The sequence below is a fragment of the Canis lupus genome, chromosome 5 (assembly GCF_011100685.1).
Source record: "Canis lupus familiaris isolate Mischka breed German Shepherd chromosome 5, alternate assembly UU_Cfam_GSD_1.0, whole genome shotgun sequence".
Taxonomy (NCBI): Eukaryota; Metazoa; Chordata; class Mammalia; order Carnivora; family Canidae; genus Canis; species Canis lupus.
Genome location: NC_049226.1, coordinates 7,416,204 through 7,442,187, shown reverse-complemented (window position 1 = coordinate 7,442,187; position 25,984 = coordinate 7,416,204). Strand labels below are relative to the sequence as shown.

The window sequence follows — 25,984 nt, the reverse complement described above, 5'->3', positions numbered from 1 at the left end:
AGGAACCAGAGAAGGGGAACAGGAAGGATCTACCAGTGAGGTAAAAAGAAAATCCAAAATGTTTGTTTGAATCCTGGAAGTCAAGTGAAGAGAATATATCAAGGAGGAAGTGATCAATCCTATCAAATGCTGCTAATAGATCAAATGAAATAAGGACTGAAAATTTGAAGTTGATGTAACTTTATTTTGCTCACTGTTGACCTTGATAAGAGCAGTTTTATTGAAAATAGGCAGAGGGTGTGAAAGCCAGACTGGAAAATATTCAATAAGGCATAGAAAAAAATAAATCAAAGACAGTGAATACAGACAATACTTGCAGGCAGTTTTGTTTAATGGAGTAGTAAAAAAAGGGGGGATAGACCAGTAAGTTGAAGAAGATGTAGGTGTAATTTAAAAAGTCTTTTTTTTAATGTAAAATAATATAGTATGCTTGGATGTTCATGGGAATAGTTCAGTAGTTGAGAGGAAACAGGGGTGTTGAATGAGAGAGAAGAAAATTTGTGTAGGGATATTCGTGAGTGCGGGGAGGTGAGGAGATCTGGTACCCAGGGTTAGGAGCTGGTTTGAGCTAGTAGTAAACTCTGTTCCTCAATGATTAACATAAGGGAAATCAGAATAAGGGCTCAGATGTGAGTAGATACAGCTTTATGGAAGGTCTTCACTAGCTCTCAGAGAAAGAAGGAAAGTCATTAGCTAAGAGTAAGGAAGGAAGGAGTTGTTGGAAGTTTGAGAAGACAGTAGAAGATATGAAGAGTTAACTTATTTCTGTTGATTATTTTTTCATTTTCTATATTTGACACTGATTAATTTATGGTATGACATATACCTTAGAAAAAAAGCATGAAAATCCTTCTCTTTTGAGTCAGATGCATTTGGATTTTTTTCCCAGTGGTAAACATATGTAGTTGACATATTGTGTTTCCTTTCGCTGCATGCCACTAGCTTCTTATAGGACCCAAGTGTGAAGCCTGTGGATTTGACTGCATCACAAGGAGACCCCATTAAGCTTCTGCTACAAAATGCTCTTATGGCAAAGGGTCTTCAGGGTCCAGGTATAGCATTCTCTTGAGCCTTGAGCTCTTTTTTGGTTTTGGATTGAATCAGGCATTTCATGTTTGGGATTCCTGTGGATTTTACAATGGTGAGTGTGAAGCACAGCTTAAACAAAGATGTAAAAGGCTGTAGGGAAAAGCAAAAACTGAGAACCCAAATGCTTTGCAAGGAGACACTGCTGGGAGCAGCTGTTACTGCATTTTTAAGTGCCACTTATTTTAATTGAGGGGCAATAGGATAATAATACTGTTCAATAATGGTACATCATTGTGTGGGACCCTTGGAGACCTCCCTGTGCATGATGTAATATGTCCCCACATCTCCAAGGGAAAGAGTCAGGTATAGCTGCCTTATTTTTGCAAAACAAATGAAAATGGGTCATGGACTAAGAATGCCTCTCCCAAGAATATTATGAGAAAACTATTCCTCTGGACCCCAGAAGTAACAGTTCTACTACTGACCACGTAGAGACAATTACTATTGGGTGACACTCCAGGTAAGATAGGCCAGAAGAGGTTAGGAGACCAGTCAGCAATGCAAGTCAATTTATTTCCAGGTAAATAGGTTAAAAGGGCAGGGAACTGTCTGATTATCAGGGCAAGCAAAAGTTCTGAAACCTTCATAGAACAAGGAGCTTAAACCAAGAATTCGATATGGAAACATTGACTGTGGGATTTTAGGGATTTTAGGAATGCAAGAGACTTTTGAGATGATTTAGGTTAGGTCAAGTTCACTCCCTTTCCTGCTCTATGAAGTCTGTTTCTGAAGCAAAAATTTCCCCCAACTATGGTCTCTTTGGATACATTCTGTCAAGGTAAGAGCCAATTGGGATTGAGATAAGACAAATTGATGTAGGCAATTGGATGGATGTGCTCAGGGAGGGAGTGAAGGCAGGCAATTAGGTTCGTAGATCCTAAAAGTGTTCTTGGTCCAGCAGTGCAAAACAGAGCTCATCCCTGACAAGGTGAATTCAGGACTCTATCATCAGCAAAATGATTTCCTGTCTGAATTACTCTATATCAGTGCTTCTCAAATGATAATCTGCATATGAATCACCTGGGAATCTTGTTAAAATGCAGATTCTGATTTGATGGGTCTACAGTGGATCCCCAGATTCTGAATTTTTTAAAAACTTTCTTTTCTTTCTTTTTTTTTCCTTCTTCTTTTTTTAATTGAGGTATAATTGACACATAATTCTACATTTCTTACAAGCAAACAAGTGACACTGGGCTGTCTGGTTTGAAGAAAGGCCTTTGAGTGGGAAAGGGAGAGCCAATTTCCTGGTCTCCATTTTCATGTTAACTGCATTTACTCCCTTACTGATTGTTTGGTTGTGTATTCTCTTCCCCCGAGGAGGAGAATTCATTTGCATGAGGTATTTTTAGCTAAGAGGGCCCTCTTGATGCAGCCTAAGTAGCAATGTTTCTCTTTTCAGAAGGATGGGGCTGGCAAAGGCTGGGAGCAAGCATCTTTGTGCGGCTGGAGCCATTAACTAGCTGCCACCTACTGGTTGCATTACCTTGCATGACCTTGAGTGGGTCACCATCTTTCCAGGCCTCAGTTCCTCATTGTGAGAATGAGATGGATAGTCCCTGGCCCATTTGCTTTTACAGAGTGGAAGTGATCATGTTAGATCATGGATGTGAAACTACTTCACAAAAGTCAAAAATGTGTTTTATAAAGAGAGTAAGTAGGCTTTACCATCCTGTCATTTCTGCCCAGGACCCAAATTTAAGCCCCTTCCAGAGGGAAAGCACTTGATAAGCCTGTAATGTGTGATACAGCTGTTCAACATATTGGTTATCACTGTGTTCTGGATGCTTCATATTTCCTTAATTTGACTCATTCCTGCTCTCACAGATGAGATGCCGAAGCTTCCAATCCTCATCTCCGCCATTTCCAGGCTTTTCTGTGGTGACCAGGTTCCAGTCCATTTGTACCCAGATCCCATAAGCAGGTAGGGATGATGGTGATTGTGATGAATTGTAATTATTCCACAAGCTACTGATGTTGAGTCCTAAGAGCAGCTAGATACTTTATGTAAAATACATGCTTGTCTCTATCCCTAAATATTAAGCATTATTTCTATTTTGCAGAGGAGGCAACAGGGGCTTCAGAGACTTTAACTCATTAGCCCATGCCACACAGCAGATCTACTCTCCTGTACAATTTCAAGTCTTAGTCTGATTCCAAAGCCTGCCTCGATTTCATCATAAGAAACAATCTTGTCCAAGGATTTTCACAGTAGAATCGGGTGATGAGTCTAAATCCAAAACCCTGATCCTGACAGCCCTCTGGGAAGGCAGTCAGAGAGTTTTTGGGAAAAGGTGAGCAAATTGTGTGATGACAAATGCCGTCTTTGGTCATTGACGTCCATGTGACAACGCCTGGATCTGGGAATCAGAGAACAGTGTTCTGGCTTTTTCCCAAGGGAGAGGTTGTCAGCGGTGGAGGAGCACATCATCTCTCCTAAGACACAGCTAAGACTGAGTCCAGCTGTTACTTAACAAAGTAAATGGGAGCCACTAGCAGGTAAGGAGAGGTGACCTCCACTCCTGCCCTGAAAAGACAGAGACTGAAGAAGAACCCAAGAGAAGGAGTTTAGGGAAATGCCTACAAGTCGGAGTCCCCATGGATGGCCAGGGCTGTCAGTGTTAAACTCGGGGCATTTATCTTCCCAACAGTGGTTTTCATCCTTGTCATGATATCTGTATCTGTGAGTCACATTGCATTTGTCTTACTCTCCCCGACTTACTTTGTGGGATGCGTTGTCTTCAGAATAATTCTCAGAAGTGTTATTTCTATGATTTATTGCCCTTTGGTGTTTATCTTACTCTCCCAGTTTTACCTTTTCTTCTCTCATTGTTTAACATTTTAGAGTGTTACTTTCTATATGGCCCAAATTTGTCTCCTTTTCATATTTATTTCAACATTTGTCTTGTTCTCCCGACATGTTTCCCTCTTAGAATTTATCTTTCTTATTTTAAAAATATGTCTCAGAATATGATCTCTCTCTTTTCCCTACTTGGTCTTTATTTGTTTAACATTTTACATCTTTTCTGTGGTTTGTCCTTTGCCTGAAGCTTGGGTTCTCTGCAGGGGCTATTTTCTCAGAGAGGAAAGACCTGGACCATGTCCAACAGACATGGATTTGGTGCGAGCTGTCTTGTATTTCCATGTGCCTCAACTTCTCAATCCATACAAATGGTGGTTATTAAAAGCCCAAGAGAGAAACTGATCTTTGCTTTGTCTCAGAATAGCTTTGAGAATTGGCACAAATGAATATGTAGTTTGAAGACGGTGAAAGGGACATTCTTGCTAAGGATATGGTCCGGTTTTCATTTTCCTTATCAGCATTCGAGGGAGGGCCAGTCTTCTTCAGTCATGTTTCTATAATTTTCTTTTTGATAGATCTAGATGACTATAGAGTCCTCAACAGTGACTACAGCTATAACATCAGCATTTTTGTAGCTTTTAATGAATATGCAAATTTACATACCAGAATCCCTGTTTTATCAAACAGGAGGATAATGCCAATTATGGACATTAACATTTGAATAGCTACATTTATAGCTTGGGAGGCACCTTCCTGGGCCTTCTCTCCATGATGCTCCCCCAAATCACTTGAGTTAGGATTACTCTCCCTTTCACTAGGGAGAAACTGAGACTGGAGGAGATAAAGTGACAGCCAGTAAGTGGCTGAGACAGCAGCTAAACCAATTTCTTCAAATTTCCAGTTTTGTGCTCTTTCCGCAGAATCATCTTGGATTCACATTTATTTTGATCTGTGGTATTGGATATCATTTTTAAAATTACTTTTCATTCTTTGGACATTCTTTCATAAACTTCCTTATCTGATTTCACTTAGCAGAGTCTCCTTTCTTCTACATGTCCCCAGTCAGACCCTTTCCTTCTACCCTAGCCACTTCCTTTGATGGATGTGACTAGCAAAGATGCTGGAACAGATGGATTGTGGCTGTTCCTGCCTTCTGCTATCATTTATTCTGATCTCTTTTTATACTCTGCACTGGAGAAAGTACTCCAGCCTTTCCTGATCATCTAGGGTTTTCTCTGATGGCTGACTGTCGAAAAGTTTCCAAGAGGGAGAAGATTAATAAAACATCTCATGCTAAAAGCAGACTCGTTCCCTCTCACAGTGGCTAGATTATAAAAGTTCAGCCTGAGTCTATGGTCATGGTGACTGCCCAGACCCGGCCTCTCTTTTCCTCTATGCCTTTAAAATTCCTCTGAGCTGGGACCTGAGCTTCCACAGGGTTTGGTACTCGACTCGAGACCCCGCTGATGTTTAATAAATATCAAACTGCTGCCCCGATATCCCTGAGCAGTTGAAAAGGTCTGCTTGCTGTGATCAGACCGTTCAATCCTGGGTATGTTTTTAACACTTGACCTTACTCCAGGGACAGCTGTGAGGGGAGTTCTGTCATTGTGCCAACAGGGACAGTGATGTTCAAACTCTTAGCACATCTGCCTAAATCTCTTGTCTTTTCGCAGTGAAGCCTGACTGTAAATGTCTCAGGGCTGCTTTTGTTTTCCTAGTCTTGCCAGGCCAAGCTCGCAGGTTCACTGGAGCTCCGACGTTGAGTACCACCTGCATGGATCATGGCAACAGGCCCGCTCCATCTCCAGCCTCCCTAATGCGCCTTGGAAGTAATTTGCAGAGGAGCCTTTACATGTCTTTCCTTCTCCTTCCCTCTCCTGCACTCTTTCTCAGGGCCCCTTTCTTCCCCTGCCACTGCTTAGCTTTTCTAAGAGAGGGAAGGTAGTCCAAAGAAGTGTGTTTCAAACAAAAACATATCCACATTTAATATACTTTTGTTTATACCTTGGAAGACTTTCTTCTCTAAATTCATCTTTCAAAGATATTGTTTTGCTCTCTTGCTCCCGGAGTTGGTGCCATAGATCCCTCCTAATATCATCTGTCATCTTGGTTGACTCACTATCCATCTCCAAATCTAATTCAGAATTGTCCCTTAGGTTCCAGAAACTACCCCCAGAAGTACTCTGTGTCACATTTGTCTTGAGGCAGAAATGCCTTGAAGCTCCAACTCCCTTCTTTCTTCACTCCTTCCTTTCCTTTTCGCTTTATTTTTTTTAATTCCATTTATACCCTTAGCATTTCCCAAGTCTTATGAATCCAAACTGATGCTGGATGTAACAGTGTTTTGTAAGTCGTTGAGTGCTGTATATACAGAACTATAAAGTCTGTGGATTATTATGTTCGGGATAGTTTGATCTAACTGCACTTACTCCTTTTAACTTCCAGGCTGCTTGGGCAAATATTAAGAAAAACCTAGAGGATAGCCACATTTCTGAAATAAACTAGAGAGAGTAGTAGTCATCAAGGTAGGTCATGAGTCATAGTTGCATCATCATGAAGACTTGGCAGACCTGTTTTCTAAGAATGTTGAGTTGATGACATCAATGGCTCCAACTAGTGGCTTCCCTGGATCCACATCTATTACGATTGACTTTGCCTCTCTTACAACCAAGGTGCACAGTCTATAGTCTCAACCCCTGAATTCATACTGGCTTTGTGACTTGTGTTGACAAATAGAATGCAGTTGAGGTGCTCATTCTAAGTCTAGGCCTTAGAAGGTCCTCCATTCTCTCTTTCACTTCTTTACCTTCGCTGTGCAGGACATGCCTACACAACCCTGAGAACAAGCCCGGGCTCGTCTGCCAGAACAGGAAAGAAAAGCCTGCAGGTATTGGACACCCACACATGTGAGAGAACCCAGTGGAGGTGCGGACCCAAAGAATTGCCCACCTATCCAGTTATGTGTATTAGTTAGGACTCTATGGAAAGATAGAGTATCCACCTATTTGTCTATCTATCTATCTATTATCTATCTATCTATCTATCTATCTATCATCTATCATCTATCATCTATTATCTATCTATCTATCTGTCTATCTATCTATCCATCATCTATCTATCCATCTGTGGAGAGAGAGAGATTTTAAGGAATTGGCTCATGAGATTGTGGCAGCTGGCAAGTCTGAAATCTGTGTGGCAGGCCTGCTGGCTGGAAATGCAAATAAGAGATGATAATGTGGTCTTGAGTCTAAAAATCTATGAGGTGGGGCAGAAGATGAGAAAACTCAAGCAGAGTTAGTATGTTGCAGTCTTGAGACAGAATTTCCTCTTCCTCAAGGGACCTTAGTCTTTGCTCTTAAGGTCTTCAACTGCTCAGATGAGGCCCACCCATATTATGGAGTGTAATCTACTTTATTTAAAGCCTAGAGACTATAAATATCTGGACTGGGGTTTGATCAACAATTGGCCACCACAGCCTAGCCAAGTTGGCAAATAAATTTAACTATCATATCATTGATTGAAGTTTATTTTTAAGTTCCTGAATTTGTTATTAAGACATTGACCAATATAGCTGATATACTATACCAAAATTCTTCCTTGCTTTTTAAAAAAAAGATATTTATTTATTTATTTACTTATTTACTTATTTGAGAGAAAGTGCATGCTCACGGGTGACCAGGGGGAGGACGGAAGAGGGAGCGACAGAGGGAGAGGGGAAGAGAGGATATCAAGCAACCTCGGTGGGGAATGCAGAGGCCAACTCAAGGCTTGCTCTCACGATCCTGAGATCATGACCTGAGCCAAAACTGAGTCAGATGCTTAACTGACTCTGTGCTCCTCTTCCTTACTTTTTATGGGCTGATTCGATTCTCATTAAAAGGCTGATTCCCACTGACATGGTGCAGCAGAGTCTAGTGGTGAGCCAAGCTCCTATCTGTTTTATCTACTAAAGTTCAGACGTTCTAAAACAAAGCCAGTGATTGCTTGTTTTACTTCCTAGCAGAAGGTCAAGCATCAGAAGGTTGCCACTGTGCATTTCCAGCCCAATATGCAATGCAGGAATTGCCCACCTGGGATTGGTTCTATCTTTTTTTTCATCTCCTTTCACTCAGCAATGTCTTTTTGATCTGTAGAGCCTTAGGTGTCCATTTTATCCTTCTGGTACAGTTTAGCTTCTAAGAAAGCCTGAGCTATCAGTCATTTACTCCTTACCATAAACAACTCTTGCTTATGGGCCAAGGAATATTTGCATTTTAAAATCATATCACTCTTTTCTCCTTTATTCCCTTTCACTATTTTTTATATTCCCCAAATGAATGAGACCATATAATGTTTGTCCTTCTCTGATTGACTCCCTTACTCAGCATAACACGCTCCAGTTCCATCCACGTTGAAGCAAATGGTGGGTATTTGTCATTTCTAATGGCTGAGTAATATGAGTGGGAAATATCAGTGAGGGAGACAGCACATGAGAGACTCCTAACTCTGGGAAACGAACGAGGGGTAGTGGAAGGGGAGGTAGGTGGGGGGTTGGGGTGAGTAGATGATGGGCACTGAGGGGGACACTTGACGGGATGAGCACTGGGTGTTATGCTATATGTTGGCAAATCAAACTCGAATAAAAAAAATAAAATAAAATTGTATCCCTAGTTATGGAGGGAAAGGCTTAGTTCCTTACAAAAATAATTCTTAGGCAATATGACTAGTTGAAAGTGATCTTTTAATGAAGATATGGGGAAAAGATCTTCCTTGGACCCCAGAAGTCCCCCTATGTATGTATAAGGCAAAAAAAAACAGCTGTCTGTAGCAATATAGGGCTGCAATGCAGTGTCTACATGAGTTGTTTATGACTTGAACACCATCTCCTCTTTTGGGTCACTAAATTGAGTTTTTCTGGGAATACTCAAAAGTTAACTTCCTTATGAATTTTTATCTGGTTTTCCTCAGAAGATTAAATCATTTCTTCTGAATTACTGAGTGATGCCTTTGAAATTCCACTTAGTATTAATTATTCTGTCTTGGGTGGTAGTTGCTTGCATCATGTCTAATCTTCCAGTGTGTGGTGGGCAACTTGAATAAAGAATCCTTTCTCTCCCTCTCCTCCTTTTTTCTTCCATGCTATATATTTGCCAAAAATTCTCTACCATATTCCGGTGCTAGGTTTGGCCTTAGGAATAATGATATAATAGGGTCTTGAGTATAAGGAGCTCAATTGTCATTGGGAAAATGATGTTGTACAGGAAATTATAATGTAATGTGATGGGGGCTCTGGTAGATATTGATTTCAGCCTTTTCTTTGATTATAGCAAAGTACTTCTCTCTGTATTGGGGCTCACCAGAGGAAAGAATTCACATTATCAAACTTTTTTTTTTCTTTCATTCCAACCAACAACTGTTGTGGATTTAATTTTTTTTTCTCTTTAAGCATACAGTAGAGACCAATTTTTTTTTTCTGAGCTTTTTGCTTCTCCTCTTCTGAGAAGCTTATTTGAAATTCCATCCACGGACAACTATACTCTTGAGTCTTACTGGCCATAGGGCTGATCATGTGACCACCAGGCCAATCAGAATCTCTCTGGGACCATCTATTGAAATGAATCCAGAGAAAGAGCCTTATACACCTGTGAGTAAAGGTGAAAAGACATGAGTCCTAGAACTGACAATGGCCATGGGTCCAGCCTCATGGAGAAGTCTAGCATGAAAAATTGAAGGTGATATTCACAGTGAAATAAGGTGAGAGCAAGAGCCCAGTCAGCATCTAGGCTTTATATGAGTTTACTTAGATCAGCTGCCAAACATACTCATCTATATGGTCTTATAATGGACCAATGGCTTTCTCATTCTGCCTAAGCTTGTTTGCACTGAGTTCATTGGAAAATAAAAACTGACTCATAAAGTTCTGAACCATCAGTTTTTCTCCCAATCTGTGAATGCCTAACTTTCCAATTGCTTACTTCACACCATGAGTGTCAAAGGACATGCACTCATTTTTTTTTATTTGATAGAGATGAATATATCTTCTTTTCTCACAGACTTTAATTGTGTCAGGGCCTAGATTAAATGGAATATTACATTATCTCTGACAGAGCATCATTTAGCTCTTAAACTGGTTGTGGAACAATGGGATGTGAGCAGGAGAATTCTTGGATTTGATTTGTGGATCTTGAAAGAATTAGGCTTCTCAATTTAGAAGATGGGTTCCTCCTGAGAGCAGAGAAATGGATACATCAATATGTTTGATTGTCCAGCCACAGAGACAGGAGAGCACAGAACACCCTCAGTTGACACTGAGGAGAACAGAAAGGGGAATGTGGAACTTAAGAAAGCCAAAACTAACAAACGTATATTTAAACAATGAGCAGAACTATAAGTAATCTCTGGTCTAACTGCTAGTTCTTCTTCAGAACCATGGGGTAATTTTCAGTCACTTAGGTATCCTTATTTATACATTAGACACGATACATTCTGAATTTATGATCACATAAATATAGTATTATTTTCATTTTCAAACCAACAGCATTATTGAGTCCTTACTGTTTGCTTAGTTCTATTATTTCAGGTATGGTTATGCATAAAGAAATATAAGAAATGGTTTTTGCCTCCGTATTTCTTCCCATTAGCATTGAGAAGACCAGAGTGCTATAAAGGCTGAAGAAAATTTCAAATCAGGTTAAAGTAAGTGGCAAAGACAGCTCAGCTGCAAAGTCATGTTGAAAAGAGTGGTCCAGGGAAGCCCATGGAAGTAGAACTCAAAGAGCAGAGTGTTGCTGGACAGAATGTAGTATAATGCTTGTGAATACGTGATATCCTTGGGGGCTAAGTATACATCATATACTAACACTACTTTGGGTGGAGGACAATGCAGTACTTGGGTCATGGATTAGTGAGCAATTATGTTAGCGAGGCTGGATTAGGTCAGATTGTTGAGTATCATGAATGCCAGACTCAGTCATTGGGGGTTTAGCACATAAGACAAATAGTTTTTATATTAGATAGTAACTCTGGCTGGCTCTGGGGAGGTAAATCCAATAGGACATGGGCCCTCACTTTGTGAAGCTTACAGCCTGGTGGTATATAGACAGGAAGATAATTAGATCAACAACATGATTACTAATACATAGCTTAAAGCATGATGCATGTGTTAATCTACACACTCACTGGGTGATTGCTGTGTGCCAGGCACGTTGTGGTGTTGTGAGCACTCTAGATCCGGGCTCTCTCTTAGTCCCACGGGCATGGTAGGCACCGAGGGATACCCACGTATGTCAGAACAGAATAACTGTGTAAATCAAAATCTTCAGTTACTTGCCTAGAACTAATAATTTTAAAAAGAATATTTGAATAATTATGACACTGAATGCACAATATTTGAGAATCTGTCTCACTGAAATAGGTTAAGAAGTTACTCCTGATATCCTGCTTTTTCATCACCCCATCTACGATATGATGGGACTCTAATGTGGGCCCTTTTACTCCTTCAGTCCATTCTGGCCGCTTCCAGATTGCCCTTCCCTAGTAAAACAGGCTGAGTGTCCCCCAGGCCCTCCTGCCCACTTTACTTTGATTCCCTTGGTATCATTCATTTGCTTAATACATTCTTTTCTTCAAATGTGGTATCAAGGAAATTTGTAGGGCTGTCAACAATGGAATAATGACACATTCTTTTTGTTTTCAGTTGGAAGTCTCTTCCCCCCCGTCCAGTTTTATTGAGAAATAATTGACGTACATCACTGTACAAGTTTAAGGCAAACAGCATGATGGTTTGACTTACATATACAGTGAAAGGAGTACCTTAATAGGATTAGTTAACATCCATCATCTCATATAGTTACAATAAAAAAAAAGAAAGGAAAATTTCTCTTTGTGGTAAGAACTCTTAGGATGCACTCTGTTAATGCCTTGCTATGTATCTACAGCCATGTTAGCTACAGTCATAATGTGGTATCTGCTACCCCAGGACTCATTTGTCTTGTGACTGCAAATTTGTCCCTTTTTACTGCTTTCTTCCAATTCCCCTTTTCCTCCCACCTGCCTCTGGTAACCACAAGTCTGATCCCTTTTTCTATGAGTTTGGTGGCTTTTATTTGTTTATTGATTGTTTTTTTTAGACTCCACATATAAGTGAGATACAGTAGTCGTCTTTCTCTTTCTGACTTACTTGCCTTAATATCATGCCTTCAAGGTCCATCTCTGTTGTCACAAATGGTAAGATTTCCTCACTTTTTATGGCTGAATACTACTCTATTTTATATAGAGTAGTTTTATATATATATATATATATATATATCACAACCTCTTTATCCATTCATGTCTCAATGGATACCTAGGTTACTTCCATGTCTTGGGTGTTGCAAATACTGGTGCCATGTTCACGGGGGTGAAAATATCTTTTTGAGTTAGTGTTCTCATTTCCTTTGGATATATTCCCAGAAATGGAATTGGTGGATCATATGGTAATTCTATTTTTAATTTTTTTAGGACACTCCACACTGTTTTCCATCATGGCTGCATCAATTTACATGTCCAGCAACAGGACAGAAGAGTTCCCTTTTCCATACATCCATGCCCCCATTTGTTATCCCTTGTCTTCTTGACAATGACCATTCTAAGGGGAACGCAAGGTCACATTCTTAATCGATGGAGTCCAGATTTAAGGTCTCAATACTTCATTAGAATCTATAGCCTGTGTGATTTCCTTGCCATTATGGCATCACTTTCTCTGTGTCCAGAAACAAAGTCTTCTGTATGAAGAAGCTTTGCGGTGTAGGAGGATGAGCCTGGGCTTGGAGTTAGACATCTTGATTTCAGTCCTAGTTCTTCTGTAGCTCAGGAACCTGTGGTCTCTTGGCTGGCACTCTGGGAGCCGAGAATGGGCAAAGTTGCCAGGTACATGGCCTCAGGGCTGTTATAGTGAGAACCAGAAGGGATTGAAGGCACATCATAAGCTAAAATGGCCTTTGAATCAAAGGAGGGGACTGAAATGATACATCTCTGGGGGGCCAGCAGATGCACCTGGGTCCCAAGTGAAGATGAGAGCAAACATGCAGGGCTGGGAGGTTCAGAGGCTGAGTAGGAAGAGGCGCCAGAGAGGTAACTTGATTGCTCTATAAACAGAGACAGCTTTTTAAAGGGCTGCTGTGGCCTCACTCAAGTTGTAAGATGGAACCTTTCTGAAGACTGTGTGATCTTGGGTGGGCCACTGTGGTTTCTCTGTGCTTCTGTATCAGCCAAATGGAGGTTAGGCTGCCTCCCCCACAGACACAGATGAAGTTATCTAGCACACAGTAGGTATTAAAATAAATAAACTTCGTCAAGCAATTCTACATGACTCTTCTTTGCTCATTTGAGAAGCTTCTGGCACACACAGCAGGCTGGTGAGAGTTTCAGTGAAAATCCCTAGAGAGGCTCAGAACTTCATAAGGGCCGAATCTGCTCACTGCCATTGCTGATACGTTTCAACTAGCTGGGCACAGGTTCCTGCTCCAAGTGTCTTCTGTGCTTTCAAGACTTTCCTTTTATATTTCTTTCTTAAACTTTTCACCCTCATTAAATTAAGCTCCAGTTTTTGGCGAAACCCTGTTCCCAGGGGAATTCTTAAAAAGTCCCACGTTGAGTTGAAATAAAATATTTCTTCTGTAAGTGCTATGGTAGCAGATCTTGTCTGTATTGAAAGACCTGGAGTCCAAACCGCCTTACATGCCCTAGGATGCTTCGGTTTGATATTCGAAATTATCCTTTTACTGAAAACACCGGGGAGGCCGGATTGTAACTAGTAGGTCCTTTTAAATTTGCTTTACTTCTTGGATAGGAGCAGCTCATTATAAATCCATCCTTTATGGTATATTTGAAGGCAAGAGGGGGAGATCATGCCTCCCAAACCAAAGCTTCGGCTTTCCTTTCTGTTATTTGAGTTTTCTGATGTTCTGTACTGAATCCTGCCTGCTGGAGCTGAGAGAAAGGGCTGTCTCTTAAAGGCGCAGATCCATTAGGATAACAATGTTACAGGCTTTCAAACAAGAGCGTCCTAATATCTGCCTCTTTGAGTTTCTTTTTTTTCCCCCAGTAACCATGATTAAACCGTTGTATTGGCTAAGCTTATCTTTTGCTATTTATTGTATTTTTGGAACTCCCACACATCTTGTGGCAAGTGGACATTACCAATGAATTGTTACTATAACAATGTGTTACTGGGTCATAAAGCCAGTGGCAATTTATACAACTGCTAAGGGTTGCAAGGAAACTAAAAACTAGTTATCTTCAGTGTGCGCTGGAGCAATGTTGGGTTAGAGGCTGGATGTCTACACGCTGGAACTTCTCTTCCTACCAACTCCTTTGTTCCCTGCTGGTGAGATGCCCCATGTCTGCTCAAATCTAAGTTACCTCTGGTTTCTTCCGAGACTCCAGCAGTATATTCCTGGAACCTTAAATATATAGCACAGGGGGTGACAACACAGAGCTGCATCGATTCATTTACATATTTATTCATTCATACACTCAAAAGTTCCCTAAAACTAGCATTTACCTGATTCAAGGCTGAGGATACACAAAGATTAGGTATTTTATTGTAATAGGAAAATTAAACTGAATTCCAATGTAACATGGAAAATGGGGAGACAATAAAAAATGTCCTTAGAAAGCACTGAATGCAGCACAGTATCTTAGAAGGGAGTTGTAGACAAAGGGGGGGAAATGTTTTCATACAGAAGATGATTTCTGAACTGTATTTTGAGAGATGAATAGGAGTTTGGGATATAGCTTAAAGGTAATTTGTGATTGAGATATCTGACAGCCAGGACCAGGTGGCCAGTCTGGAATGTAAAAGGATGAAGATTCCCAAACTTGTCTGTGGATGTAAATCACATGGGGATTTTGTTAAAATGGAGATTCTAATTCTGCAGGTCCCCTATGGGGCCTGAGAGTCAGCCATTCTAATAAATTGCTGGTTGAAGACCCATTCTTTCTTCTTCTATCTCAGGCTTTCTTTCTTTCTTTCTTTCTTTCTTTCTTTCTTTCTTTCTTCTTGAACTTAAAAAAATTGATATTAATTTCAAATTTACAGAAGTTGCAAGAATGGTGCAAAGAACACTATATACTTTTACCCAAATTAAAATTCAACAATTTTGCCCTATGTCCTTTCTCATCACATATTTATATCATCATATATTTCTGAACTATAGGGAAGGAAGCTGCTGACATTGTGCCCCTCTACCTCTAAAATCTTCAGGTATATTTCCTAAGAATGAGAGTATTTTCTTATATTTATCAAAATCAGGAAACTTAAGGTTGATCAGTATTATTATCTAATACAGACCATATTCTTTCATTGTTTCAAGAATGTTCTTTACAGAGATGCTCCCCCTTTGGTCCAGGATACAATTCAAGATCACATGTTGCATCGGTGGTTGTGTCTCCTGAGTCTCCTATAATCTGGAACAAGTGTTCAGCTGTTTTTGTCTTTCTTGACCTTGATGATTTTGAATAGTATAGGCCACTTATTTTGTAGAATCCCTCTAAATTTGAGATTGACTGATGTTCCGTAATTAGATTCAGGTTACGTATTTTTGGCAAAAATATCACAGAGGTGATATTGTGTCCCCCACCATGTTTTGAGTAGCAAAAATCTAGTGAATGCAGGCCTGGACACTGAGGCTGACTTCTAGAAGCTCAACTAACAATTGCCTCCCTGGCAGGAGGACGTGCTACCTAGCACCTTGTTTGGCTGATGCTGGCAAGGACAGACACGCTGTGTTTTGGATTCACTTTGGACCTTTGGACTCTAGTTCTTATGTGAAGCCCATTCCATTCATGTCTAGATTGGCCATACAATTTTCTGTACAGGTTTGTGTACGCTTCTCAGGTAACCCACATCTGGTTTCTTTTCATGTCACCTGCAGTCCTGGTGGTAAGTCCCCGTCTGTATCTCTTGCCTCATCTGGACAGTCTGATCCTGGCAACCTAGGATATCATTAGAATGGAAACTTCCAGAGAGACTGACTCAATGCCAGATGGGCTGGGCTACTTGAAGTTCTCCCAATGGCATTGTTCTTATCTATAATTCTTTATTTCTGCTGCTCTCTCTGTCTAGAATGCCCTTCCTCCTTCTCTGTGAAGCCTTCCCCTTCCCCAGGTCACTCACAAGTAGTTGACATGCACATTCAAGTTGGAGAAGCTCTGTCTAGAGGTCAAGATCAAGAAGCCTCGTCCTGAAGAATTCTGCAGTATCGGGTAGATGAGGCCTCAGGACAAGGAGAGGCAGAGCTGGAAGATAGTAGTGTGTTAGGGGTTAAAAACAAAGCTCCCCCACGTCCTACCAGTTGGCTCCAATACTTCCTGGCTCTTGGACCTGGACAAGAGATTTAACCTCTCTGCACTTCTGTTTCTTTATAAGTAAGAAGGGAATCACACTAGTACTTGCCTTACAGGGCTGTTGAGAAAAATGAATGAGATAATGCAGCCTGTCTGATTTCATAAATATTGGTAAAAAGGGAATTGCAGGGCAGCCCTGGTGGCCCAGCGGTTTAGCGCCGCCTTCAGCCTGGGGTGTGATCCTGGAGACCCGGGACGGAGTACTACATCAGGCTCCCTGCATGGAGCCTCCTCCCTCTGCCTGTGTCTCTCTCTCTCTCTGTGTCTGTCATGAATAAATAAATAAAATCTTTAAAAAAAAGAATAGGAATTGCAGAAACTCTGATTCTGGGGACTCGCACTGTCCCTGCCTGGGGACAGGATCAATCTTACAGGCTGGGGTTGGACTGAACCTGCAAATGGTAGCACAATGATCCTACCTTCCCAGATAAGGGGTATTCAGGTCCTGGTACGTACAACAGCCCTTACTAAACTGTCAAAGCCTCAGTTGCAAGGTGGTCAGAGCTAGACCACACATGTGCCAGGACACAAGCTCTTGTGGAGCTTGCTGGTCTCAGGAACAGTGTTTTGGACCAGGGACAACAGAAGTGATATTTCACCTTGATTTTCATGAGAACCACTGATAATTGTATCAATCTGTTGCAAGTGGAAACTCTCTGCAGTGCCCCAAAATCAGAGAAGTGCAAAGGAAAACAATTCTGATCAAAGCCCAGATTCCTTTGTCACAGGCGTTTTCTCTGCAACGCACCCAAAGGCATTTTGTAAAATAGCAGCAGCTTCCTAAAGGAAGATGTGTTAATAGGATATGGGTTGGGTGTCATCAGCTCATTCCCAGAGTGTGTTTCGCATCAAGACAGACATCAAAATGGAGAGTCAGGATGAATTCACTCACATGTTGGCACTTGATGGAGACAGGAAGAAAATCAAATGTTTTAGTGGCCTGGCTACTACAACTCTTGACGTGAACATTTTTAGCTCCATTCTGCTGTCTCGGACTAATGGGGTTATAAAATCATTCTGCAAGAATAACACCATTAGTGGATACTGTTCTGTTCTGTTCTGTTCTGTCTTGAAGCCTGAAAGTATAGCAATTAGCAGATATTTACTGAGTGTCTATGTACTCTGTGCCAACCCTGTGTACGAGGCATGGAAGGGGAGCGAACGTTCCCCTAAAATGCATTTCTGGACAGCAGTTAGTAACAGCAGTAGTAGCCGCGACTGATGGAGTGAGTACCCAAGTTAAGCTATTTCACATCTTTATTTCATCTCACCATGAGTAGACCCCGTTCATCCTCGATTTATGAATGAGAAAGTTGAACCAGAGATGTTAAGCAACTTACCCAATGTCGGAAAACAAAGCTGAGCTGTTATTCTCTTGTAACCTTTCTGCTCCTTCACTGTACCATGTTGCCTTGGAAGAGAAGATATGGCACACATTCAAAGGAGCCAAAGGATTTAAAAAAATAGTGTATGAGAAATGTGGAAAAAAAAAAAAAGAACATTATTCTTTCAGCTAGGAGTCATCCCATTGAACAGATGGAAAAACTAAGGCTGATAAAAGTGTGCAGTGAATGAAGAGTCTTTATTCTTGAGACAGGGTTGGGGTAGGAGGTGGGGGTTCAGGTGCTTTCATGGCCAGAACTGCCTTATGCAGATTAACCCTTGCAAAGCTGCAAAGGCTGCTTAGCAGGATGAGCTGCCTGTGTTCTGCGTGTCTGTGTTCTGCACAGATGGCTCCTGGAGTAGTTCATGCGACTTTCTCCAGCTACAGCTCGGTGGAGGCCAACATCATCACTCATTCTAGGTGACCCACCTCCTGCCAGGGTTCCTTGAGGTGCTGGAAGCCAAGCAGCTTAAACGTTGCCAGAGAAAGACCGTCTGCATCACTGTACAGTGAATGGAAACCCTCTAAGGATGGGAAGCCGACCGCTAGGAGATTGATGTGTGCCCTCCAGCCCCGCACAGAGAGGAATAGCCACCCTGCCCCTCTCCCCTCTCCCTTCTCCCTGACGAGTGCAGCTGGGCTGTTTGGGGCAGCCTTGAAGGAATGTGTCTGCTTTGATTCAGTGGGTCCATGGCTCTGAGATGGAGCACCTCTGTCCAGAAGAGACGAGAGAGGCATGTCGAGAGGGCGCGGTGGAGATATTCTGCTGTCCCATGGATTTATCACTGAGCCTCATGTTCCCCATCCCCTAGAAGAAGAAAGAGGAGAAAAGAGCCAAACACCGGGCAAAGAGAGTTAATCTGTGTCCAGAGCATTTCGAAATAATAAAATCAGAGCAGGTTCCCTGGATACCATCCATTTCCATTTCACACTCTCAGAGCCCGAAGACAGGCCGATGAGTTTGGCTGGCAGAGGTCTGTCTTTCTCTGGCTAGCTGCTTAACTTAGCTCGTCCTCCTGGCTGGTGGGAAGAAGTCTGAGGGGCTTGGGAGTGTGTCGCAGGAAAACAGTGTGCCAGGCGTCCACATTCTTCCTCTGGCCTTGCACAAAGCCGCTCAGGAGGCTTCAGCCTCTCATCTTGACTACCCCTCCAGGTGGGCTAGAAGGATGCCATCTCCAAGAGCACTGCCAGGTGAGCTCCTTGGGATCACCCCTGTGAGTCATGACAGACTGACGGGCATGGGGAAGGGTGACTTGTGTGCAAGTGGCTCAAGAGCCTCAAAGGCACAGCTTCCCGCTGGGGCCTCGCCTTGCCTGGAGTCCAGGAGTCTGCCCCTCGGCACACTCGAGTTCTCTGATCTCCTGGGACCGAGGGGAAAGGCAGGTCGGTGATAACCTTGGTGCTTCACAGGATCCAGCCAACTTTGGTTCCACAGCCTAAGGAGACGTGGAATAATACGAAAAATAATGACATCCAAATCCCCCTTCATCAAAGCATTTGAAAGGACCTGGCAGGCAGCCATTGTACTCCAAATTTATTACTAATCAGAACTTGGGTAATACTAATGAAATGGCAAATGGCAGGGACACACCACACTGTATGGAAATGCAGCCGCCAGGCCAGGAGAGTACACCAGGGTCCAGGATAGTGAGGACTAGGGTAGGATCTTTAGGGTTTGCTACTGTCCCATCATCATCATCATCGTCACTAGGCCCAGAGAAAGAGCAGTAAGAGTAGGCTTGGGGGAAGGACCCTCCTTCCAGACTTTGAGGAATGCCTGGCCTTTGCTGTCAGCCAGCTGCTCTCTGGCTCCTGAAGGCATCTGTGCATTTAAGAGAGGGATGGAGGTGGCATTCATATAATTACCAATAATTGAGGGACTACCATGGACCAAGATGGATGCTCTTGTTTTATTTGATCCTCACAACATTTCTACCAGCTCGATTTGCACGTGACACAATTCGAGCTCATAGATGTTAACTGATTTTCACCCAAAGTCACAGAATGTGCAGCTAGACATAAATTGAATGGTGACCTATCTAACTTCAAAGCTTATGCATTTATCTTCCCCCCACAGATCATACAACAATTTCTATTCAACAGTTTTGGAGATGCTTTCAATAAGTGGCTGGAGCAGTTCCTGTAAAGCCTCCTGTCTCCTACTTATGGTGTAGGCTGAAATTGGATATCCTGTCCTTTAAATCCCCATACACACTGGGTTTCTTTCTATGTGAACAACAGGGTTAATTAGTTAATTAATTAAATACTTAATCAAATATTTATTTATTTATTTACTTATCTATTTTTAAAAGGTTTTTAAAAATTTATTCATGAGACACACACACACACACACACACACACACAGAGGCAGAGACACAGGCAGAGGGAGAAGCAGGCTCCATGGAGGGAGCCTGACGTGGGACTCGATCCCGGGTCTCCAGGATGACACTCCGGGCTGAAGGTGGCACTAAACCACTGAGGCACCCGGGCTGCCCTACCCAGTATCCTTCTAATGGGTGTTGGGTATAACATAGGGTTAAAGACAGACTGGAGCCAAACCGCCTAAGTCTAAGCCCTCTGGATGACCTCGGGCAGCTTGCTTAATCTCTCATTACCTTGACTGACTTGACTCATTTAATAAATGGATATAATGAGAGTACCCAGCTCATAGGACTATTATCAGGATTAAATGAGTTAATACACATAAAGCATCCGGAACAAGAAGTGCACATGTTGTTAGGGACGTGCCATCCCTTTGTTGGTGGTCATGTTAGGTCATTTCCAGTGTTTTCTCTGATAAAGGTGACAATGAATATCCCTGTATGTATGTCATTTCACTCATGGGTTAATATCTGTATAATAAATATGCAGGAATAAAACTGTTTGGTCAAGGAGAGGTATCTTTGTAATTTTGTTTTTTTTTTTTTTTTTTTTTTTTTTTTTTATCTTTGTAATTTTGATAGATATTGTCAAATTCCCCTTCACAGATTTTTCAATTTACAATTTCACCGACAATGTATATCATCAAACTTTTTGATATTTGCCAACTAGATAGGTAAATAATAAGGGTTTCTGATTGTAATTTAGTTTCTATTTCCCTTAATTTGATTGAGGCTGCGCATCCTTTTTTGTATTAAGGGTTATTGCATTTCTTTTTTGTAAACTCTCTGCTCAGGTTCTTTGCCCATTTCCTTTTGTGTTATTGATCTTTTCCTATTCAACTGAATTAGCATAGTGGGCGCAGGTACAGCTTCTGGAGGAAACTGGTTAGAATTGTGCTTTTGCCTCTTACTAGTTATGTGATTCTGGGCAGGTTAACTAATCTCTCTGTGCCTCAGTTTCTTCTGGCCATGTGTCTATGTCCCATGTGTCTTCTGGCCAGTGTCTATGTCCCATGATTGTTGTGAGCTTTAAGTGAATTAGGCTGAATAGAGAAGCAGACAATGATCAGACCATATATAAAAATAGAACACCCCACAATCTTCAGTGACTAGTTCAGGAAATTAAACCATCAGCTCCTAATGGTCAAGAGTTATCAATAATTACCAGCTTCCCTGATTTTTGCTCACACTTCCAACCTAGGACCAAATGGAGAAAACCAAATATGCTCCCCTCCCAGGTCATATAAGGTGTCCTACTTCTAATCACCAATCTCCAGCTTCCCACACTAACAACTTCTGGTTGGGGAGCACCTGTAGTGTTCCTTCCCGTCCTCTATAAAGCTGTCCTGCTCCTCTGCCTGCAGTGGAGGCTCTGACAAGTAGGTGATGACGCCTGACTCTCTTTACTATAGTAAGCTCTGAATAAATTACCTTTCCTCATTTGGATGGTCTTCATTTATTTCCAGAACTAGTACATGTAAACTGCACAGAAGTTTGGTGTATACTGAACACAGTAAATAATCAATACCATTGGTTGTTGTCATCTGTCTCTGATATGTGCTATTATGAATCCTTTTTCCTGGTTTGTCTCTCTTTCTAGAGTGCAAGCTCCATGAAGGAGAAAACTACCACTAAAACATTTTAAAACATTCCATAAAACCTAAAATAATGCTTTACACAAGGTTTGATTGTGTGGATTGTGTGAGTGAATCTCACACCTGAATCTGGAGGCTTAGAGGGTAGTAACTATACTGCACTATAAAGCTTCAAGCCCAGGGGCACCTGGGTGGCTCAGTGGTTGAGTCTCTGCCTTTGACTGAGGTTGTGATCCCCGGGGTCCTGGGATCAGTCTTGGATCCGGCTCCCTGCAGGGAGCCTGAATCTCCCTCTGCCTATCTTTCTGCCTCTCTTTGTGTGTCTCTCATGAATAAATAAATAAATAAAATCTTTGAAATAAAAAATACAGTTTTAAGCCCAGACCTGAGCCACAGGGGAATTACAGTCAAGGTCAGTGACACTACTTATGTGGAAGTAGGGACAGATGAAAAGAGTTAGCGGGTTGAAAGGGATTGTGAATCCAGATGTGTGAACTCTGACTTCTGGCAAATATAAAAATTATCCTTAGTTTCCTCCCATGCAAACTGAGGGCAGTATGACTACATAAGAGTGTTGTTGAAAGTAGATGAGATTTTTGAGCAGAAAAGTTCCTAATAGGGCAATAGGCCACGGTCCCTTGTTTGGTAAGTGTTAATTCATTTGCATTGATATGATGCTTTTTACTTACCACTTGCTATAAATGAACTCATGGGAGGTGGGCAGGACCAGAATTGTCATTCCTATTTAGCAGTTTAGAAAACCAAGTCTCTAAGCCTGGAAGGGAGTTGCTTAATGACAGGAGGCTAACATCTTCAGATGGAGTCAAGTGTTAAACACAGTCTTTTGATTCCAAATTCTATGCTTAGTCCACTAATCTATGCTGCTTCGTAGCTTCTCTTGGTATATTTGTATGAGAATAAAAAAGGTGAAAGGCTACTGGGCCCCCAAGAGCCCTCCTGGAGAAATTGAGAGGCCAGTGTGCCAGGAGCTATGTGTCTCTGCATCTCTGATGGCACTGCCATTGGGTCAAAATCAGTGGAGTAGGAAGAGGTCTGCAGAGCCCATCTGTGCCCACTCTTCCCTCCCTGCCCATTTGATTCATTTTGCACTCATTGCTGCTATTCCCCCTCCAGGCCCTTGGCCACCACAAGAAACAGCAGCTGTGGGTACCTAGTTCATGTCACTAATTAAATGGAATTTATGCTTCAAATTTGGAAATGAATACCTTCTTGCCAAGGCACAACAGCTATCCGAAATCAGGCAACTGAGCTCATTGAGCTTCAAAAGACCCTTCTTTGGCCACACACCCCTCATTCCATGCCAGCCAGCACTTATTGATCAGGTGCTAAGTGCCAAAGATAAAAAGACTAGACTAACTCTGTAAAATAACCCCCCCACATAAAAGTTTCTTGAATATCCATAAAGTATAAGGCCATTGCTGTGTTTGTGTATGGAGGGTGTAAGCAGAAATGGCTGAGGAAATTCAGAATACAGAGAAAATGGTGCCCTGGACTAGACGCAGAGCCCAATGCAAAGTAAAATGATGGGCTATGGCAATTCAAGAGAGGGGGTGAAATCAAGAAATGACTGAGATCCTTATTCTCCATCTATGTGTTAAGAGCTTTAGTAGCGATGAAAGCCCACACCAACTTTAATGAACCCCCAACTTGGTACTGCTTCCGCTTGCCTTTGAACCCCCGAGGATGATTCAGGAGGGAAAGATGAACTGTAGAGAGTCCAGATATCCTGAGATCCCATCACCTGCTTCTTTCGCTATCACACCTTACTTGTTCCAGACCCCAGGATATTTTTTATTATTTCTCTCCCCTTCTCCAGTTATTCTGCATGAAGCATATGGCAGTCACACATTTGAGCCCTTGATCATATGTAACCACGTACCTCCTCATTAGAGTGCTAACTGGTGAAGATAGACACACTTCTTTAGGGCATGCACACTCTGCAAGAAGACTCACCACCTCAACTTGACCTGTGGGATGAGGGAGGAACTTGGGGATCCACCCCCCCACCCCGTTCTCTCACCATTCTCAATGGATGTAGTGCTCCTCCATGCTGTCTGCTTTTGTTAATATCTACAGGGCTTTAAATAGACTCCAGTGGGAATAACTCCTTTTAAAAGGAAGTTGAAAGCACTTGATTCAGCTGGGACTCAGTATGCATCAAAGGTTCGTGTCTGTTCAGTGGGGGGTGTCCTTTCAGTTCTGCTCTGGTCAGAATAAACCACAGATATCCTTTCACTAAGTGGTTGTTAAAAGCCTCATTTTTTGAAAGAGAGGGGGAAAAAGAATGTAAAGAAGGAATGAGTCTGAAAGTTTTCTTCAGAAGCTACATAATTCTAAAATTACAGGAATGTTTTCCTAAAATTATGAGAACATAAGAACAAGGGAGGAGGTGAGCCAGGTAATTATATTTGTCAGGATTCTCCAGCAAAAGAGAACCAGAACCAATAGAATATCTATCTATCTATCTATCTATCTATCTATCTATCTATCTATCTATCCATCATCTATCTTTATCTCTATCTGTATCTATATCTATTCATATCATCTATATTTATCTATGTATCTATATCTAGTCATACCATCAACTATTAAGTATATCTATATAATTTATTATGAGGAATTGACTCCTGCAATTGTCCAGGTTAAGAAGCCCCATAATTTTCCATTTTCAAGCCAGAGATCCAGGAAACCTATAATTCTAGTCCAAGTCTGTAGATCTGAGAACCAGGGGAGCCGATGGTGTAAACTCCGGTCCAAGTGCAGTAGAACATGAGATGAGATGTTTCAGCTCAAGCAGTGAGGAAGGAAGAAAATGGATCAAGCTTCTTCCTTACCTTCTGATTCTCTTCATGCCCTTCAGGGATTGGAGGATGCCCACAAGGAAGACCATCTACTTCACTGAGTACACAGATTCAAATGCTTACTCATCTGAAAACACCCTCATAGACACATACACAGAAACAATATTGAATCTGGACACCCTGTGGCTCAATGAAGTTGACATATAAAATTAACTATCACAGTAATTATTATAGTTCTTAATACTATTTCTGAAGGAGGAGAATTTGGTTAATCCTACTTCTTTTTGCTCCAAGCTTTGGATTTTCAGTAGATGACTCAGTATCTCTGATCCTCAATTCTGCAGTTGTGGCAATCATAACTATAGCCACTACATAGGTTTAGTAAATGGATTCAATGAGATATGACATATAAAGAACCCAAGAAGAAGGCCTGACACAAAGTTACCTTTAATTAGCGTTAGTTGCTCCTCATTATCATCATCATTGTCATCATCATCATCATCATCATCACTGCTGCCATTATTTGCACTCATTTCAGAGTATTTGTTTAGCCTACATTATATGTCGGTCACTGTGTTTTGTTCCATCAGGATATAAAACGGAATCCAATGTGGTTCCCATCTCAGAGAAGTTCAGGTCTTGAAGGGAAGATGAGACACACACACAGAAATAACAATAATGCAAAATAGAAAGTGAGAATACAGCAAGAAATAGATATGAAGTACATGAGAGACCAGACAGAGTTTAATTCCAGATGGCAGTGGGACAGGAGGTGGGTAGTTCAGGGAAAGCTTGATGGAAAAGGAATGTTTGGCCTGAGTCTTCTTGGATAGATAAGATTTGAAGCCTCAAAGGGGGAAAATGTCATTCCATGGGGAAGAAATGGCATGATCCAAGTCATAAAAACTCAGAACAAATGGAAGGAAAATCAAATATTTCAGCTTAGATTAAGTGCCTGGTGTTTAAGGAGGAATGAATAGTGGAACAGAATAGAAAGGCAGATTGGAAACAAATCACAGAAGCACCATAATAGTTTTTATTTTTTTTTATTTTTTATTTTTTAATTTTTATTTTATTTTTTTTTCACCATAATAGTTTTTAATAATCATGTTTTCATCAAAGATGCTCAGTGTTTTATATAGGCACCCAGAATGCTTGGAGCCAGAAATCCATGGTGAGTGCCCACTCCACTCATTGGTTTCTTGTGAGAGCCATTCCTAAGGCTCTCATATATGCAATCATGGCTGCCCCTGTGCTAAAGCTCTTGCAGGGAGATAAGCCACATGTTCAGTGGCTCTGAGCCACCTATTTGGATATTTTAGGGACTGCTAGTAAGATCTCATCCAGTCTCTTGCTAAAACGTGGAGTCCAGTTAGGCAATTGAAATTCTGCTTAGGTATCCAATCACTGTTTCTTCTTTCTATTCCTCTTTTGTTTGCTTTTCATAGGACTTTATGTCTGTGAAGAAAAACAGGGTGTTTGCCATTGACTTTTAGGATAGGAAATAAAAAAGAGGAGGGCAATGAAGTTTTATGAGCTCCTCT

At 41.5% G+C, this 25,984-nt stretch overlaps 1 long non-coding RNA gene across 10 annotated transcripts in view; it reads left to right on the top strand.

The window, feature by feature from the left end:
* Positions 1-6,488: 6,488 nt before the first annotated feature.
* Positions 6,489-25,984, top strand: part of LOC102153283 — a 93,658-nt gene continuing 74,162 nt past the window's right edge. For 2 of the 10 annotated variants that reach the window (XR_005359062.1, XR_005359061.1), the window contains exon 1: positions 6,608-6,779. This is a non-coding gene — a long non-coding RNA (uncharacterized LOC102153283). Of the gene's footprint in view, positions 6,565-6,607; positions 6,818-25,984 lie in introns of those variants that run through there. The other 8 variants (XR_005359064.1, XR_005359068.1, XR_005359066.1 and 5 more) reach the window with 8 other exon arrangements.